We start from the raw sequence: 21481 nt of genomic DNA, 5'->3' as shown, positions 1-21481 counted from the left end.
CTCAAAGGAGTAGTTCTAAAAAAAATTCGCAAGTCCGGGTTTGAACCCGCGACGTCCCGCTAACCCGATAACATCCTTAACCATTCCGCTAACCTCGCTTTTCTAATTAAACTCGGATTTATATTTATATAACCCATCACTCTTTATTATTCGGCCCAACAGAATTAGGAAAAGGATCTCGGCCCAATTAACAAGCCCAATCTGACTTGACCCACTTGTGCAGCTATCTTAAAAAAAATGGATAAATGCACCAGCCTAGGTTCGAACCCGTGACCTCTCGCTTAACAAGCAAATTGTCCAACCAATGAACGGTTCATTACATTCATCTATTATTTCTCACGTTTGAATTTATAACCCGAATGAAACTGTCATAACTTCATCTTCATCATCACCCGCATCATCATCATCATCATGTTATCTTCATCAACTAACATCAGCATCTTAATCATTCTATCATTATCATCATCTTATCATTATATATCATCATTCACGATTATCATTTACGTTCCTAATTAATATCATCACTTATTCAGCATCACTTTAATCTATACGTATCATCATAAAATCACAAACCATGTTATTTATCCTATTAAACACCTAATGATTTGTCACTAGCCTTTTTATCATAACCCAAGTCTGGCCTATTAAGATAAATACGTTACTTGTCTGATTAAAGGCTAATGGCCCAATTAGAGATCCGAAGCCTAGCAGCCCACTTAGAAACTGAAGCCCATTTATCAGTCTAATGGCAATAACACGATAGCAGCCTGTTAAGTTTATATCAACATCATCTTTTATTCGATGTACAGGGAAACAGAAACAGTGCAGCTGTTCTAGGAAGTAGATAAGAAATAAATTAATAGCAGCAACAGATCAATTCATCATTCATCAATTTTTTTCGAATCATCATCACTAACCCATCAATATTTGTCATTCACGTACGCTGTCATTCCCATCATTATCCTACCATTCGGCCCCAAAAAAATAAAGTGGACATCGGCCCAACCAATTAAGTGAACGACCCAATATGTTAAAATAGATATTCGATGGCCTAATGTAAAACAGATACTCATTAATATAGTATCAGTTCCTTAGTGGGGTTTTTAAAATGAAACATATATATTAAAGTAGTTGCATCATAACGTTAAATAATTGCAATTGCTTACCCAAATTGTCGGCTAATATGTCCTCAAATTGTCCACATATTATTATTATAATCTTCTTATCACTTTCAATCTCCTTTCTCCCTCACTTCGTATAATCGTAATAGCCATAAAAATCGCAAAATAGCTGTGACAGTATATGATGGTGGTCCTTGGTGTTCGATTGAATAGGAAAGCATACAGCAGCGTGTAATATTTTTTTATGGTGATGAAAAGATGGTGTTTCTTGGTTTTGGTTGTCAACAGAAACAGATGGATAGCAGTCTTGGGTTCGAATAGATCAGAAAACAGGAATCAGATAACAACGTAGCAGTTTAAGATAGGGCCGAGGGTTTGTGATTTTTGGTTCGAAACAGAAATAGTCGTAGTAGCTGTGACAGGAAGTGGGTGTTGAAGTGTGCTCGGTTCAATAATAGTAGTAACAATTCATGATGGTTTGGGTGGGTTTTGAGCTGCAAATAGCGGGTTAGCAGTAATATTAAGTAGTTGTTGATGAGAGTTGATGGGTTTTATCTTCGTTGAAATAGAACAGAATTACCGTTGTGGTTAACCATGTATATGTTTTCAAGTGGTAAAACAAGTAGTAGTGGGTTCTTCAAATGTTAAAAGAAAAAACGTACGTGGTGGTGATGAAGATTGTAGGTGGCCTTGTATGTCGACGGTGTCTATGACGGTTGAAGAGGTTCGATGGTGACTGAAGGTTCAAGTGTAGCCGGTGGTGGCTTGATGTCTCGCGAAAATAGAAAATAAGGATGGTGTAGTGGTGAAGGTATCTATGGTGGTGGTGTTTACAAGGGTGGTTGTATGGTAGTGTCAAAGTGGTGAGTGATGGAAATAGAAGCAGAATCATGAAATGGTTTGAGAGTGTTGTTCAGTTTTTTTCCCTGTAACATGTATGTGAGTGCGTATTAATATAGAGAGGATATTTAGAATCCATAATAGAAATCACATCACATGTTAATAAGTAAAGGAGACGGTAATTCAATCACTCCATTTGCCACAGTAATATATATGTTTAATTCAGATTCCATAATTTGACGTGTAAGAAACTCAGTACAATAATTTAATAAAAATAATATAATAATAATAATAATAATTATACAAATGTGCTTAAACGTGCAGGAAAATGAAGGGATAAAATATCTATCTCCTATTCTACCGACAGTTTTATTCGAAATAGTATTTCGTACTCCGTTGTAAATTAGTGATGATTAAAAGTGTTCGAAAAATTCTTAAATTTTTACAATAATTATATTTATTTATCTTATTCATTATGTTATAAAATTTGATTATTAACTACTAAATAAAATTTATATCACTGTTCGCGCTCGATTCCTAGGTAAAATATGAAAAGTGTTGAAATTTATTAATTAGCTTCTAAATATATTTCTAATAAGCCTAAAATTTATATAACTCATTTTCGGATCACCGTTTATTTTAAAATCACATAAGTTCATTTTTAACTTGATTAATAACTAGCAAGATGACAAATGTGTGCTACGAACTTTTATTAAATAAATTCTAAATCATATATATATATATATATATACATATATATATATATATATATATATATATATATATATATATATATATATATATATATATATATATATATATATATATAATATACTTTTCATATATATATATATAGATTTGTATTAATATCATATATTATTTTATTTACACAAATGAATTAAATCATATAAGTTTCTATTTCGAATTAATATATATATTTATTTATTTATTTATTTACAGATAGTGGTTCGTGAATTGTCGGAAATAATCGAAAGTCAAATGAATATATGAAACAGTTCAAAATTTTTGAGACTTAACCTTACAGATTTTTCTTATTGTGTCAAAAATAATAAATCGTATCGAGAGTTTGGTTTAAAATTAGTCGAAATTTTTTCGGATCATCACAGTACCTACCCGTTAAAGAAATTTCGTCCCGAAATTTGAGTGAGGTCGTCATGGCTAACAATAAAAATGTTTTCATGACGAGTATGTGTTGATAAATAGAGTTTTATCATTATTGATTAATATAGATAAAACGATTCGATTATGTGAAGCGTACGAGTGAAGCTGTCACAAAAGAGTGAAATGAAGTAAATAGAGGTTCGTCTTAACTTTTGACGTAGTCACTGTTGAATTCCGGAATTCAAGGAATTTAAAGAAAATCTTCTAAAGAGAAAGGAAACGTAATAGCATGATTAAATTAGCAAATTGCTGGAATCAAGGAAAAATAGAAATATCAAGAAAATATTTCTTTAATACGTTTAAAGGTTAAGTAGAATGAAAGAGTCGTGTAATATGGCACATGATGAGGGTAAAGTCTGTAAATCATCACGTTCCATTAGAAATTCAGCATGACTTACTGTAATATAATCACGTTGGCCGGGCATCATTATATTATACTAACTCATGCTTCAACTCCCAACACTTCTCCAGAAATCATTCATAATTTAAACTCAAATTTTATAGAAGGACATAAACTAAAACAGTTTCTTTTATGATGTAACATAGATAGCACGAGGAGATAGATAATTTCGGACAAAGATACTTATGAAGGTATCTTCAGAAAAATCGAAGATATTTATAACGAAAGATACGATGATATCTTAGAATTTAAAATATTTAAAATCAGAAGATGATGAAGAAATTTGTCCGCAAGGATTTAGAATAAGTAGAAGCAAGGTATTCGCTAAAGAGTTCATCAGATACAGAATCATCTGGATTCATTAAGTACCGATTTAATCCTGGTGATTTTTCCACAGCCTCCTTCATGGTTTGCTTAATCCGTTTTCCAGTTCCAAACCTTCTCTTTTTCTGACCTTTACCAACACATTATTCTTTATCATCAAAATTTCGACCGTTAAGGTCGTTTACAGTTTTTGCTGCTTCTTTCAGGTTTTTCACCATTCATAGTATTGATTCGTAGACTGGGTACTTTTCAGAATTTCAGAATGGAAGATCATAATTCTAAGAGATAAATATTATATGTATACATATAGCTGTTGATGTAGAAACGCTACGAGATTCGAGAATAATGATTGAAGCTTCTTAGTATGACAATTACCATTACAAGATGCCGATGAGTACATGATAGGGTTTCAATGAATATAATGATTTTTCAGAAAGTCAAAGATCAATGAAGTTGCTGTAAGTTTACTGCTAATGTGGCGAGATATAAAAGGTTCCCCGGTAACGATGATGAAGGGTAATCATTATAATAAGACTTATTCGAATGAAAAATTGAAGTTGATTTGTTGGAGCTGTGACAAAATTGTCTACTTTGAAAAGGGATTGAAAAGTTATTTTTGGTAATAAATGCCAAAGGATCTGACACGGATACGTGTTAAACTTTTACTTAGTTTCCGAGAGTTTTCCAGGTGCATGATTATATGCATAAGTCCTTCTTTTTGTAGATAAAGTGTGGTTGGATCATCCGTTCGATTGTTTCTTAATTGAGGGGTTTCAAGAATCATGAAGGGTTTGAACACATATTGTAATCGTCAAGATACAAACGAGGTTTAAGATGAAATCAAGTGGCAAACTTGAAGAAATGTTTAGTTCATATGTTATAATCAATATTTTAATTCATTTTAATTGTCCAAGGTTAATAGTCCACAATTAGTAGTCCATAGTTAGTAGTTCAATAATTCATATATAGTTTAATATATAATATTCGAATTAATTAATACATATCGTGACTCATTGTATACATGTCTCAGACTCGATCACAATCCATGGTATATATATTATTTTAGAATCAACCTCGACCCATTATATGCTAACTCGAGCATTACCGCATATAGTGTCTTATGGGTTATTTAAAATAATATATATAGGTGATGTCAATATGATATGTCAAAACATTGTATACGTGTCCCGATTTATCCGACGATATTTAAAGTGCGTAAAATAAATAACAGAAATTAAATGAAGATAAATAAAATTGCGAGAATTAAAATTGTGATAAATAAATTAGGATAAATAAAATATAATAAAGAATTAACAGTTAGCTAGGAGCAGTTAGCTAGGAACAGTAAGCGTGAATTCTTAACAAAAAAAATTCTTATAGTTAATTTGTTTGTTTCTAGCAAATTTTATTTTGTCCAATGTTTTCTTCATTATGCCACATGTGGGATTCTGATAGGTTAAAATTCAAATATGAAATTGAATTTGAATGAAAATAGTTGTTCTTTGATGAACGGATACGTATATATGTGGATTTGAGCAGTATTGTCAATGACTGCTGAATCTGAATTGAAGAATGTACAGTGTAACTTATTAAGGTGAAATCTAAATATTCCTCGGGTATTACCTACCCGTTAAAATATTTTCACCATTAACAGTTTGTACAAAAGAATTTTTAATTACAATCTTTATGAAAATATATTTACATATATATTTTCTTCAAATGTAATCATGGATTTGATGAATTAATATGATATTAATCTCATCCGATTTACGGTTAGAATTAGAATATATAATCTCTAAAACATTAGAAATTACATAATCGTCATGTAGAACGAAGATAAATGATGTAGAACGATTCGTAGAACGATGATTAAGTTCGAGGTATGGATTGTGATATTGAGACGTGTGATATTGAAGCTTGGGTTGTTGGTGGTACTGATGTTGATGTTGGTGGTACTGTTAATGTCGGTGGTGTTGTTGAAGCTGGTAAGTTTTGCACCATATTCTCCAAATTTATTACTCGAGCGTGAAGCTCATTGACTTCTTCCATTACTCCAGGATGATTGTTGGTCGAAACGAGCGGATGAAGGTGAGATACTCAGGAAATGAGAGTGAAAAGGGTGTTTCGAATGGGTTCGCCGGTAAGTGCTTCAGGTTCATTGCCAATAGGGCAATATAGTTGGGGGAAGGTGTAACAAACCGTCAAAATCGATATTGACGCAGATGTTAACTCTGGTCCCAGTGCATGGCTTGAATTCTAAGTACATCAAAGTTCTACAGCGGAAGCATAATATATAAGTACCTGAGACAAAACATGCTTAAAAGTGTCAACTAAAAGGTTGGTGAGTTCATAGGTTTATCATAAACAATGATTTTGATAATAATTATAGATCACAAGATTTAGTTTAAAGTTGATTGATATAGAAATATCAATCCAAAAGTGTTGCTGCAGTTTGTAATATCGCTACTAAACAAAGTTTACCCTGTGACACCTTGTACTGTCAGTGTCGTGGAATCATTTTTATGTAACCAAAGACCAGCGGTCAAATGGTTAGAGACGTTACTCTCAATATGCCTACTCACAATAATTAAGTTTGCATTTAAACGTAGCAATTAACGATATTGCGGTAGGGATTTAGTATGAATTAAAGCATGACAGCATAGTTAACAATTTAGTACTTGTGTCTAAGCGTAAAACAGTTATAAAGCAAGCATGTGTCTCACCCCAAAAGTTATAAAAAAAACAGTTATGAAACAGTAAAAAGTGGGGCTATGATGTTCACCTTAGTAGCAAGTAAGTCATTTCACGCAAAGAAGAATGAACGGAGTAACTGATCGGAGATCTTAACCTAGAGATATAATCTTTGATTAGTTAATATCTAACAGACATAAAGTTTGTTTATTAATATAGCAACTATATTAACAGTGACGGTTTTTGAGAAAAGTTCCTATTTCTCAAAAGTTTCTATATTTAGAAACCTACTATTTATGGAAAGCTTCTACTTATAGTAAGCTTCTAGTTTAAGAAGTTCGGGTTATAATTCTTAACAAAGATGTTGTACACTCTCGCCCAAACTTCGTTGCTAACATGCAAGTCACTCGAATGATCTATTGTTACCGAGCGGCCCAGGATCTCTTGACCAGAATCTAAGTCTTGGCATTCGAGATCCACAAGCATCCCATAATGGTAACAAGGATCACCCTAGGCCACAAATAGCGATGATGTTTGTAGTCTATATACGTTATCTTTAATTATAACCTTCACGTTATAGGTGTGTGCACATAACGATTTATTAATGTACTTAATAATTATATATTTGATAATATAACCTAAGTATTATTTAATATTTAATTATTATACCTTGGTATATCTTATATATACTAAATATAATTACCTTTAAATAAATACCTAAATTACTTCAAAAATAATAGTGTTTTATTAATCAAACATTATCCAAAAATATCTAAATAATTAATTAAATATGTAAAAATTATATACATAATTTTTATAGTCTTAGTTAATCATATAGATTAGTAGAAAAATTTAAGAAAATGTTTTTATTATATTTTTGTATTTATTTTTGTTTTTACCCTTAATTTACTCACAAAACAAGTTTAATTCTCCATAATTACTAAATAAACCCAAACAATTATTTTTATAATTTTTATAAGTTTCTATCAGTCTAATAACCCTTATAAAAAAAATATCTAAAAATTATTTTTATTATTTTATTTTTATTATTTTATTTTTATTCTTAATTTACCTTCGAATTACATAATAATATAGTTTAATTATATAATAATTATCAATTCGACACTAGTAATTATTTTTATAATTTTTTCAGATCTATATAAGTTTTATAAACTCAGAAAAATTATATATATTTTATTTTTGGATAAAAGTATTTATTACAAATTTTACATTGTTTTTACGTTTAAACACTACATAATTCGTATTTAATTATAAATAATATTTCATAAATCATCAAAATTATTTTTATACATTATAATACTTATAATACTAATTATAACATATAAACATAATTAATTTCAAATTTTACAAAGAATATACAATAAATATAAATATAATCGACAATATTAAAAAAAAAATAGAAAGTACCTCAAATTTTCTTCAAGGTTTTTAGAGAATAACTTAAGTTTTTGTTTTTGAAAAGAAAAAATGAACGAGGAGCCATGTATTTATAGGTAAAAACGGTTGGTAAAAAAAATAACGGTGCCAATTTTGACAAAAAATAAAAATATGTTAAAAATGATTTTAATAAGTTTTTGTTTTTGAAAATATTTAGTCAAAATTCATGGGCTCGTTATTTGATTTATAAAAAAAATCTTATTTTTTTATAAGCTAAAAATATAAATAATGATTAGAATAACTTATCATTTAATTAATAATTATGTTACATATAGTTTTATATATAATACACATTAATATTAATATTAACTAAAGTTATTTTATATAATTAGTATAAACTTTAGTTAACAAAACGTGTCGACAAAAAAAAATATTTAATCAACGTCGAATTTAATCATATATTAAGTATGGATAACAACCCTAGGGGTAAATTAGTCAATTCAAAAATGAAAATATGAGGGTTGTTATAGTACCTACCCGTTAAAGAAATTTCGTCCCGAAATTTGACAGAGATCGTCATGGTTGATAATAAGTATGTTTTCATGACGGATAAGAGTTGGAAAATAGAGTTTTATCACTATTGAGTAATAAAACAATTCGATTACGTGAAGAGTATGAGTGAAGCTATCTTAAAAAAATGAAATGAAGAAAATAAAGATTTGTTTTAACTTTTGACGTACTTAAAGTTGATTTCCGGAATTCAAGGGCTTTAAAGAAAATCTTTATAATCTGTATAAGATTTGATTCTCCGGTAATTAAGGAAATTAAAATTGCCTTGATTGCTGTGTCTGGAATTTTGCTATAAATTAGCTTCTTCTGTTTCATTATCTTCACCACTTCTATACTTTCTTTCTCGATTCATACTTCCAAAGATTGTGAAAATGCTCCATCCAGTTCTTATCCTGGATATTTTTTTGACTATCATTTCTGTCATTCTTTTTTTTCATTTACCCCCAGAGGAATCTGTTTACTTCTACAATTACCTTGGGGTTATAGTGTTTTTAATTCTCCCGTGTCTTTATGTTGCTATACGCATTGATATACACTGTTTGTAATATCCGTGTTGTTATCGGGCTTTATATTTTCCCTTATATGTCGGAGCTCTATGCTCTTATTTTTCCTTCCAGACTTCAAGTCAAGCGAATAATGGTCCAGAATTCGTAGGTATGGAGTTTCGAATGATCATAATATACAAAGCAGAAGGAAAGGTAATAGCACGATTTGATTTGTCAACTTACCAGAATTACTAAGGATAGAACTATCAAGAATATATGTTCTTGATAAGTTCAGAGGTTAAGTAGAATGTAAAAGTCGTGTAACATGACAAATGATGATTATAAAGTCTATGAATCATCATCTTGTAACATCCTGTATTTTTCCGTTAAATTATTTTAATGCCCGTCTTTTTTTAGATAATATCTTTCGTATTCTAAATTCGTATCTTTCGTTAACTAACGTTCTTAATATTTCCGTTAATTGATTTTAACATCTCCCGTTTACTCTCGCATTTTAAAATAATTCGTTTGGTTAATTCACGTACTCGCATCCAAACTCAAGGGACTAATGTTGTCAAGTGAGGAAAGAGGTAACTAGTTCATCATCTAAATCCGAATCAAGAAGCTAACATCAAAACAAATCGTACTTATGGAATCCTCTCTTCATCCTCTACATTTTGGTACCAATTTCACTATTTGGGGTAAAGTTTTTAAGAACTCTAGATTTCATGTTCTTAGTGTTTTTGACTTGAAATGGGGTTAATTAGTGTCTATGGCTCAAGTCTAACATGAATATGTGTTTAGTTTGCTCGATTTGTTGTTTTGAGTAACTAGCATGAAAACTTGAAATGGGTGTGCTTAATCTTGAATTTTGGATGATTTAAAATTGTTTAAATGTTAAAGTTCATGTATTAAATGTGTTAGTAGCATCATTAGCTTCATTTTGATGTGTAGGTTGATTTAGAAAATCTTCATTTACAAAATGATTGAATTCATGATTTTTGGTTAGGGTTTGATGAACTTTGAAAAGAACTTTTGATACATTGAATGCTATAAAATGTTGTTAGTGAGTGTTTAGTTGTATTGTATGTTTAATTACCCTCGAAACGGCATATCATATGTGTAAATTGGATTCCCGAATCTTGAAATGCATTTTATGAACTTGAAACTTTGATTTTGAACACTTAACGATCATTCGACGAGGTTTTTGTTATTTTAAATGATGAATTTGATTGATGATATGTATTTAGTTGTATTCCTCGTTAAATTACCTTTCCAACGATATAATATACGCGTTTTGAATGTTTACGGTTCATAAATTATGTTTGTTTGAAGTTTGGTTCGAGCCTACACTTAAAACTGCAGAGGTATTTTTTCAAGTGTTAAGCCGCGGCGAGGCTCCTCTAGCCACGATGTGACGCCCCGTACTAAATCATCATGTACGGACCATCATCAACAGGATCATTACAAGGTTAAGTACTATATGCGTTTTCAAAACAGAGTTTACATTCATAAATAAAAGTGACGTCATAACATACGTCAATTGTTTTACAAATCAAAAGTATGCTTCGCTAAGTAGAAGCATTAAATAAGTGTACGTGACCATAATGGTCATTACATAACATAAGTTCATAAGTAAAAAGTTTGAATGCAACATAAGTAGTCATGCGATAACAACTCTAGGCAGCGGGTTCTACAGCACGACTAGTAAGATAGCGGAAGCGACTTCAAACACCTGAGAAAATACATGCTTAAAAAGGTCAACACAAAGGTTGGTGAGCTATAGTTTAAGTATAACAGTAATGTAAGTAGGCCACGAGATTTCAGTGCTACAACGAGCGTTTCAAAAGTATGTAAAAGTATATGCTTAACCGTGGGCACCCGGTAACTAACTTAACGTTTAATGTACCCCCTTAAAGTGCACTTGGCAAGTGCGTATAACCTCGAAGTATTAAACACTCGTTAAATGCTAGCGCTACTAGCCCGAGTGGGGATGTCAAACCCTATGGATCCATATCTAAGATTCGCGTTCACGGTTCAAAAACCAATGATTAAACGTTACCGAGCTAAAGGGAATGTTTCTGCCGTTATATAACCCACACATATATAAAGTTTAAGTACTCGTGCCTAGTATGTAAAACATAAAATCCGCATGTATTCTCAGTTCCCAAAATAAGTTAAAGTAAAAAGGGAATGCTATAACTCACAATGATTAGTAGTAATGGTAAGGTAGTAGTCGGAAAGTGGTGTGCAAGTAACGGTCCAAACGTCCTCAACCTAAGTCAAATAGCACTAAGTCAATAAGTCGTCTCAAAAGGTTTACAAGTACGTAATTAAGGTCATAAGGGTCATCATCAATCATCATTAAACAAAAGGTAACAAGTAAGACTCGTTTATGAAAGTCGTTTAAAACAAAGGCTGACTTCGGTCAGTCACCACGGCCTCTACCCTTACTGAATTAAGGTGAGACCAGTGGTCATGGCTCCGTCTATGAGTCCCTTAAGTGTGGTAAAATTTACAGAAGCAAACTCGTCTTGGTTTGACCGTGGTGACGGTCTAAGTGCGAGTAGGTCAGAAATTTCTGCACAACGTTAAAGGACATGGTAACGATCGGAGGGCCGTAAATCCTAAACCGTAACTCGGATTAAGACGAGTCCTATATGAAAAGTTATCTACTCGAAAAGTTCTATCTGAAAATCAAGGTTAGAACAGCCCAGGTCTACAGGTCTGTTCCAGAAGCAGTAGGTCAGAAACATTTGGACAGAAACAGTGGGTTTTAGGTGAGTTCCGGTGTCTTGGTGCTTGATGCTCATCATGGTTCTCATCCTTGATGCGTATAGCTTCAAGTGTACAACTCGTTGATGTGTTAACATCATTTTGACCAAGGTTTGTCCATCATAACTCAAGTGCAAGTGTTGTAAGTGTTTGATGAACCAAGGTTACATGTAAGTTTATGAACAAGTTCATGAACACTAAGAAAGATCACAACCAAGTGTTGGATCCATGATACTTGCACCAAAGTGTAAGCTCTTGTTGGTTTCATGTCCTTGTTCAAATGTGTAGTAAGCAACTAACAATAAGAAATAATTAAAAAAAATGAATGATAAACCTAAACCAACCATGAAGGTGGTATTCTAGTAACATACAACAAACAAGAACACAAGTAACAATTATAAAGATTATAGACTTTAAATCTTTTGAAACAAAATATGTAGAACATAACTAGATAGATTATGTTCTTGAATGTTCTTGTTATAACAAGATAAAGATGAAGAAATCAAACTAGTAAGTTTGTTCTTGAAAGTTAGAAAGTAAGTAACATATAACTAGTAACTACATGTATTCAAACATTAAGTAAGAACAAGTAAACAAACAACAATTGATGATGATGTTTAAGGGTTGTATAAATTCAGTTTTAAGAAGAAAAGAAGAAAAGAAAAAGTCTTCAAGATTACTTACAAGAACAAAGAACTTGAGAGGAAAAGAGAGAAGAAAATTGCAAGTAAAGTGTATGTGTGTTTGAATGAGAGATACAAGGAATGAAGTAATGAATAAATGAAAGCATAAGACCTCTCTAAAGGCCTCCAATTTTCGGCCAGCTGCAGCAAAATAGGGGGAAGAGGTTTGTTTTGTGGTTACTAAGGTGTTAAAGCTTCAAAAGGTGGTTAATGAAGGGCCATGCATGGGGATAGCAAGTCAACTAGATTCCAAAAGAACAAACTAACTAGTTAACCTACAAACTAATACTTACAAGTGCTAACATGGGCTAGTTAATCCATAATATAAGTAGGGTGGGCTTACACTAGTCCATTAACACTTAAAAGGCCCAAGTTGCAAGTAGTTAGCAAGTAATCCAATAAAAGTCCATCTTAAGCCCAAGTAACTAACTAATAGCTTTAGTTAATTAAAATGATTAATAAAACTTAATCATGAATGCAAATAATATTTAAAAATATTATTCGTGAAGTTTCGTGTGTCGCAGAGACGTTCCGGGCCATAAAAAGTCAAGTACGGGCAATTAAGGCAACATGTAAATGTAATAACATACATTCGTTTAATCAAGCGTATTAATAATAATAATTATTAATAAATAACGTTGGTAAAACCAGGGTCGTTACATTACCCACCTGTTAAAGAAAATTTCGTCCCGAAATTTAAGCTGAGGTAGATGGAGGAGTCGGGAAAAGGTGAGGATACTTTCGCATCATTTGATCCTCTCGTTCCCAAGTAAACTCAGGTCCTCGTTTGGCATTCCATCGTACTCGTACAATCGGAATCTTGTTGCGTTTCAAAGTTTTGATCTCACGATCCATAATCTCAACAGGTTCCTCCACAAAGTGGAGTTTGTCATCAATAGTAAGTTCTTCCAAAGGTATGATGAGTTCGGGTGCAGCAAGACACTTCTTCAAGTTTGACACATGGAAGGTAGGATGAACTGAGCTCAATTGTGCCGGTAGATCCAAACGGTATGCAACTGGTCCAACACGTTCCAAGATCTCGAAAGGACCAATGTATCGTGGGTTCAACTTTCCACGTTTTCCAAAACGGATCACACCTTTCCAAGGTGCAACCTTCAACATTACACGATCACCAACATTAAATTCAAAGTCTTTCCGTTTAAGATCGGCATAGCTCTTTTGGCGATCACGGGCAGTCTTAAGTCTAGCTTGGATCTGAGCGATCTTCTCCGTGGTTTCGTGAACTACCTCGGGTCCGGTGATTTGCTTTTCGCCTACTTCGGCCCAACAAATAGGAGATCGGCACTTACGACCATACAATGCTTCAAAAGGTGCAGCATTAATGCTTGAGTGATAACTGTTATTGTACGAGAATTCGGCGAGTGGCAAATGCCTTTCCCAGGCCTTTCCAAAATCAATGACACATGCACGCAGCATGTCCTCCAAGGTCTGAATCGTTCGTTCACTTTGCCCGTCAGTCTGAGGATGATAAGCAGTACTCATGTCAAGACGAGTTCCCATGGCTTCTTGCAAAGAACGCCAAAATCTGGAAGCAAAACGGGGATCGCGATCGGAGATGATTGATAAAGGTACACCATGACGAGATACAACCTCTTTGATGTACAGCTGAGCAAGTCTTTCCATTGTATCAGTTTCCTTCATCGCTAGGAAGTGTGCAGATTTGGTGAGGCGGTCAACAATAACCCAAATAGTATCGCATCCGCCCACCGTCTTTGGCAGCTTAGTAATGAAATCCATTGTGATCCTTTCCCACTTCCATTGTGGGATTTCCGGCTGTTGAAGTAACCCAGAAGGTCTCTGATGCTCGGCTTTAACCTTCGAGCAAGTCAAACACTTACCAACATAAGTCGCAACGTCCTTCTTAAGATTCGGCCACCAATACTGTTCTTTAAGGTCGTGGTACATCTTACCTGCACCGGGGTGAATCGAATATCTCGATTTGTGTGCTTCATCAAGTATCAGGCTTCGTAGATCTCCATAGTAAGGTACCCAAATTCTTCCGGCATAACATCGGAGTCCAGACTCTCTAACCTCGAATCGAGAGACAAGTATGTTCAAATGCTCGTGAGATATGTTCTCCTCCTTGAGAGCCTCAACTTGGGCTACTCTGATCTGGTTGTTGAGGTTCGAATGGATGGTGATGTTCAGAGCCCTAACACGGAGAGGTGCCGTCCTCTCCTTTCGGCTTAAAGCGTCAGCTACAACATTGGCCTTGCCAGGGTGATAACGGAGTTCACAATCGTAGTCGTTGAGCGTCTCGATCCATCGACGCTGTCTCATATTCAATTGCTTCTGATCGAAGATGTGCTGGAGACTCTTGTGATCGGTGAAGATAGTGCTCTTAGTTCCATACAGATAATGTCTCCACAATTTGAGCGCAAAGACAACGGCTCCAAGTTCAAGATCATGTGTAGTGTAGTTCCGCTCGTGAATCTTCAATTGGCGGGAGGCATAGGCAATAACCTTTGATCGTTGCATCAGTACACAACCAAAACCACTCTTCGATGCATCGCAATAAACAACAAAGTCATCACTGCCTTCAGGGAGTGATAGGATAGGTGCAGAGGTTAACTTCTTCTTCAAAGTTTGGAATGCTGATTCGTGTGCGGGTTCCCAAATGAACTTCTTGCCCTTGTGAGTCAGTGCGGTCAAAGGACGCGCAATCAGAGAAAATCCTTCGATAAACCTTCGATAATAACCGGCGAGACCTAGAAATTGGCGAATATGTGTTGGAGTAGTGGGGGTCTCCCACTTGCTGATGGCTTCAATCTTGGCGGGATCCACTTTGATACCCTGGTCGCTCACAACATGACCCAAAAACTGTACTTCCTTCAACCAAAATTCGCACTTGGAGAATTTGGCGTAAAGTTGCTCTTGTCTTAAGAGTTCAAGCACTAGCCGAAGGTGTTGCTCATGTTCTTCTTCGCTCTTAGAGTAGATGAGGATATCATCTATGAAGACGATAACAAACTTATCCAAGTAAGGCTTGCAGACACGATTCATGAGATCCATGAACACGGCAGGTGCATTTGTCAAACCGAATGGCATCACGAGGAACTCATAATGACCATAACGGGTCCTGAATGCAGTTTTCATCACGTCACATTCCTTCACCCTCAGCTGGTGATATCCGGATCGCAAATCGATCTTTGAATAAACGCTCGATCCTTGTAGTTGATCAAAAAGATCATCAATTCGTGGGAGAGGATATCGATTCTTGATAGTCAATTTGTTGAGTTCACGGTAGTCGATACACATACGGAAGGATCCATCCTTCTTCTTTACAAACAACACAGGTGCGCCCCAAGGCGAGAAGCTTGGTTGGATAAACCCTCGATCTAATAGCTCTTGTAGTTGACTCTGTAATTCTTGCATCTCGGAAGGTGCGAGTCTATAAGGTGCGCGAGCTACAGGTGCAGCTCCTGGCACTAAGTCAATCTGAAACTCTACTGCTCTCTGCGGCGGTAATCCAGGCAATTCTTCGGGAAAGACATCGGAAAACTCGTTCACAATACGCACATCGTTCACGTTCTTCACCTCATTTTCTACCGCTTTCACATGTGCTAGGACAGCAAAGCGTCCCTTCTTCATAATCTTTTGCGCTTTCACGCAACTAATGAGATTCAACTTCGAGGTACATCTCTCTCCATAGATAACCAGTGGTTCACCATCTCCTTGTGGTATGCGAAGTGCTTTATCTCCACAGATAACATCGGCCTTTATCTTGCTCAACCAATCCATACCGACGATTGCGTCAAAACTTCCCAGTTTGATAGGTATCAAATCAATTTCGAAATCTGCACCAGCTATGTTGATAATAGCTCCACGACTAATATGGTCAACCTTTTCAAGTTTTCCATTGGCGACCTCGACAAGCATACTTTCCTTCAAAGGAACTAACGACCAATCTAACTTATCACTAAAATGTCTACACACATAGCTCCTATCGGCACCAGTATCGAATAGGACAGAAGCTAAAAGATTGTTGATTTTAAATATACCTGTTACCAAGTCGGGGTTGTCGCGTGCATCTCTTGCATTAACATTGAAGGCTCTAGCACGTGGTGGTCCGCCATCCTTACGCTTGTTAGGACACTCGTTTCTGAAATGGCCCGTCTTTCCACATTCATAACACTTCTTAGGCCCATTGTTGTTGTGGTTTGGCTTCACATTCAAAGTGGTAACCTTGCAATCCTTGCCAACATGTCCAGATCGTTGGCACTTCTCACAGATAACATTGCAATACCCAGTGTGGTGCTTGTAGCACCTATTGCATTGTGGTAGGGTTCCTTTGTAGTTCGGATTGGTGCGGTTGTTGTTGTTGGGGTTGGTGTTGTTGTTGTGCATGTTGTTGTTTTGCCTGAACCCTTCATGTCGTTTTGCCGGGTTTTGATCAGAGTTCCTACCCCTGTTGCTGTTGTGGTTGTTGTCCCATTTCCTCTTTTCACCACTAACAGTTTCAAACTTAGCCTTCTCCGGCTCGTCAAGGATGATTTGATTCAAGAGAGTATGCGCCATGCGCATTGCTTCGGGAACACTTGGTGGCTTGGATGAGGTAACATTACCCTTGATGGACTTAGGAAGTCCCGAGAAGTATTTCTCCAAACGCTTAAATTCGGGGGTGACCATGGTTGGACACATAAGAGCCAATTCCAAAAACCTACGGTTGTAGCTGTTAAGGTCGTTCCCTACGGTCTTCAATTGCATAAATTCGATTTCCATCTTTTGAATCTCGGTTCTCGGACAGTATTCCTCGATCATAGCACATTTAAATTCTTCCCAAGGCGTAGCATACGCCTCATCAATTCCTTTCGCTTGGGCCATGGTATTCCACCATGTGAGCGCGCCATCAGACAGCGTGCAAGATGCAAATTTCGTTTTGTTAGCCTCAGAACAATTGCTAACCCTGAATACCGATTCCAACTTTTCGAACCATCTGGTGAGACCGACGGGTCCTTCAGTGCCACTGAAGTAGTGTGGCTTGCAGTTTTGGAATTCTTTGTAAGTACACCCATCTCGAACGACAGGTGGATTGACAGGCGGTGGTGGTGGAACTTGGGGTTGTCTTTCAGCTAGTGCAGCAGCGACACGTTCGTTAATCATGTCCTCAATCTGGGCGGCGGTTGGTGTGGTTCTTCCGTTGGCCATGATGTTCTATACAAACATTTTGACTCAAGTCAAAATCCATTATGCAAATAATAATAGTACATTATATAACAACCAACATGAAAACAGCACAACACATGTTGATTAAATAACGCAAGCAGATATAGGTACCACAAAACCATGAGATGATAACGTAAATAGAACACTTGCGCAAGAAGTAAGCAACACAAATTCCATTCATTAATGATAATAAGTTCATACATTACAATAAGTTCGTACATTACATAAGTGAAATATGAAATTACAAAAGAGATTACAATACAGAATCTAGTACAAAGTCCTACGGCGATGGTGGGTACAAGATGTCCAAAACATGAGTCATCTGCTCCTCGAGCTCAGTGACTCGAGTCTGGAGAATCTCAATCTCCCGCCTCATTTCCTCATTAGAGGAAGATGGTGGGGCAGGTGGTGCTGGCGGTGCAGGTGGAGCCGGTGGTGCTGAAGTGGATGGTCCGGCTCTGGGTGGAGACGGTAATATCAGTGGATCGGCGGGGTACGGCACCAGCCGTTTGCGAGCAGTGATCCTACGACGCCGACCATAAGCGTCAGTGACAGTACGACCAGGAATTATGCCAGCGAAGCGATACCGCTTCTTCGGCGGGGTAGAAGGTGCCTGAATCGGTCGGTCAGCGGGATCCTCCTCATCACTGGAGTCGTCAGATGAGGTGTCGTCTGAAGAAGCATTGGTGGAAGAACCGTCGTCTGAATCATGCGGTGGTGGTGCGGGTGGCTCAACATATCCGAAAGCGGCCAACATCTGTCGGTGTCGGCCTGGCGTGATCACGGCTAAGCGGCCGTCGGCAGTGCGTCGGCAAGGTGTGCGAAAGTGATTACGGAAGGGTCCTTCCCCGAACTCCGCGGGGATCTCCATGCCACCAATGCGAGCCAGTTGCCTCAGGGGTCTGGAAGAAGACGCCGGGATAGGCACACTAGAGCTAGCTCCAGAACTAGAGGCGCCGGGGTCGCCAGTGGGTGTCGGGGCCGGAATGTCAGCAGCAGCAGCAGCAACAGGTGCAGCAGTGGGAGGAACAACGGGGCCTGAGCCGCTCGGGATGTCAGTAGGTGGAACGTCCGACATCTGAACAAGGAAAAATAAATTTTCCATGTCAGTATGTCATAAAGCAAGCAAATAATAGGCCAACAGTTTAAATCATGTATAACAATAAGTAGCATGGCAATATCAGTAATCGTACGAAACTAGCATGCAATCGAAAGTAAGTATTAGCATGCAGTAGTGAAATCACGTAGTAGCATACGGCATATAGCAGTAACAGTAAGCAGCAGCATGCAGTAAGTTCAGCGGAAACAAGTAAACTAACAAGTTGTAGATTAGCCCTATTAGTGAATCCTACTCGGGTCGGTCTTAGACTCACTAATGCATCCTAATTCCCTACAACCAATGCTCTGATACCAAATGTGACGCCCCGTACTAAATCATCATGTACGGACCATCATCAACAGGATCATTACAAGGTTAAGTACTATATGCGTTTTCAAAACAGAGTTTACATTCATAAATAAAAGTGACGTCATAACATACGTCAATTGTTTTACAAATCAAAAGTATGCTTCGCTAAGTAGAAGCATTAAATAAGTGTACGTGACCATAATGGTCATTACATAACATAAGTTCATAAGTAAAAAGTTTGAATGCAACATAAGTAGTCATGCGATAACAACTCTAGGCAGCGGGTTCTACAGCACGACTAGTAAGATAGCGGAAGCGACTTCAAACACCTGAGAAAATACATGCTTAAAAAGGTCAACACAAAGGTTGGTGAGCTATAGTTTAAGTATAACAGTAATGTAAGTAGGCCACGAGATTTCAGTGCTACAACGAGCGTTTCAAAAGTATGTAAAAGTATATGCTTAACCGTGGGCACCCGGTAACTAACTTAACGTTTAATGTACCCCCTTAAAGTGCACTTGGCAAGTGCGTATAACCTCGAAGTATTAAACACTCGTTAAATGCTAGCGCTACTAGCCCGAGTGGGGATGTCAAACCCTATGGATCCATATCTAAGATTCGCGTTCACGGTTCAAAAACCAATGATTAAACGTTACCGAGCTAAAGGGAATGTTTCTGCCGTTATATAACCCACACATATATAAAGTTTAAGTACTCGTGCCTAGTATGTAAAACATAAAATCCGCATGTATTCTCAGTTCCCAAAATAAGTTAAAGTAAAAAGGGAATGCTATAACTCACAATGATTAGTAGTAATGGTAAGGTAGTAGTCGGAAAGTGGTGTGCAAGTAACGGTCCAAACGTCCTCAACCTAAGTCAAATAGCACTAAGTCAATAAGTCGTCTCAAAAGGTTTACAAGTACGTAATTAAGGTCATAAGGGTCATCATCAATCATCATTAAACAAAAGGTAACAAGTAAGACTCGTTTATGAAAGTCGTTTAAAACAAAGGCTGACTTCGGTCAGTCACCACGGCCTCTACCCTTACTGAATTAAGGTGAGACCAGTGGTCATGGCTCCGTCTATGAGTCCCTTAAGTGTGGTAAAATTTACAGAAGCAAACTCGTCTTGGTTTGACCGTGGTGACGGTCTAAGTGCGAGTAGGTCAGAAATTTCTGCACAACGTTAAAGGACATGGTAACGATCGGAGGGCCGTAAATCCTAAACCGTAACTCGGATTAAGACGAGTCCTATATGAAAAGTTATCTACTCGAAAAGTTCTATCTGAAAATCAAGGTTAGAACAGCCCAGGTCTACAGGTCTGTTCCAGAAGCAGTAGGTCAGAAACATTTGGACAGAAACAGTGGGTTTTAGGTGAGTTCCGGTGTCTTGGTGCTTGATGCTCATCATGGTTCTCATCCTTGATGCGTATAGCTTCAAGTGTACAACTCGTTGATGTGTTAACATCATTTTGACCAAGGTTTGTCCATCATAACTCAAGTGCAAGTGTTGTAAGTGTTTGATGAACCAAGGTTACATGTAAGTTTATGAACAAGTTCATGAACACTAAGAAAGATCACAACCAAGTGTTGGATCCATGATACTTGCACCAAAGTGTAAGCTCTTGTTGGTTTCATGTCCTTGTTCAAATGTGTAGTAAGCAACTAACAATAAGAAATAATTAAAAAAAATGAATGATAAACCTAAACCAACCATGAAGGTGGTATTCTAGTAACATACAACAAACAAGAACACAAGTAACAATTATAAAGATTATAGACTTTAAATCTTTTGAAACAAAATATGTAGAACATAACTAGATAGATTATGTTCTTGAATGTTCTTGTTATAACAAGATAAAGATGAAGAAATCAAACTAGTAAGTTTGTTCTTGAAAGTTAGAAAGTAAGTAACATATAACTAGTAACTACATGTATTCAAACATTAAGTAAGAACAAGTAAACAAACAACAATTGATGATGATGTTTAAGGGTTGTATAAATTCAGTTTTAAGAAGAAAAGAAGAAAAGAAAAAGTCTTCAAGATTACTTACAAGAACAAAGAACTTGAGAGGAAAAGAGAGAAGAAAATTGCAAGTAAAGTGTATGTGTGTTTGAATGAGAGATACAAGGAATGAAGTAATGAATAAATGAAAGCATAAGACCTCTCTAAAGGCCTCCAATTTTCGGCCAGCTGCAGCAAAATAGGGGGAAGAGGTTTGTTTTGTGGTTACTAAGGTGTTAAAGCTTCAAAAGGTGGTTAATGAAGGGCCATGCATGGGGATAGCAAGTCAACTAGATTCCAAAAGAACAAACTAACTAGTTAACCTACAAACTAATACTTACAAGTGCTAACATGGGCTAGTTAATCCATAATATAAGTAGGGTGGGCTTACACTAGTCCATTAACACTTAAAA

Source organism: Rutidosis leptorrhynchoides, chromosome 8 (genome assembly GCF_046630445.1).
Source record: "Rutidosis leptorrhynchoides isolate AG116_Rl617_1_P2 chromosome 8, CSIRO_AGI_Rlap_v1, whole genome shotgun sequence".
In the NCBI taxonomy this organism is placed as follows: Eukaryota; Viridiplantae; Streptophyta; class Magnoliopsida; order Asterales; family Asteraceae; genus Rutidosis; species Rutidosis leptorrhynchoides.
This window is presented reverse-complemented; position numbering follows the sequence as displayed.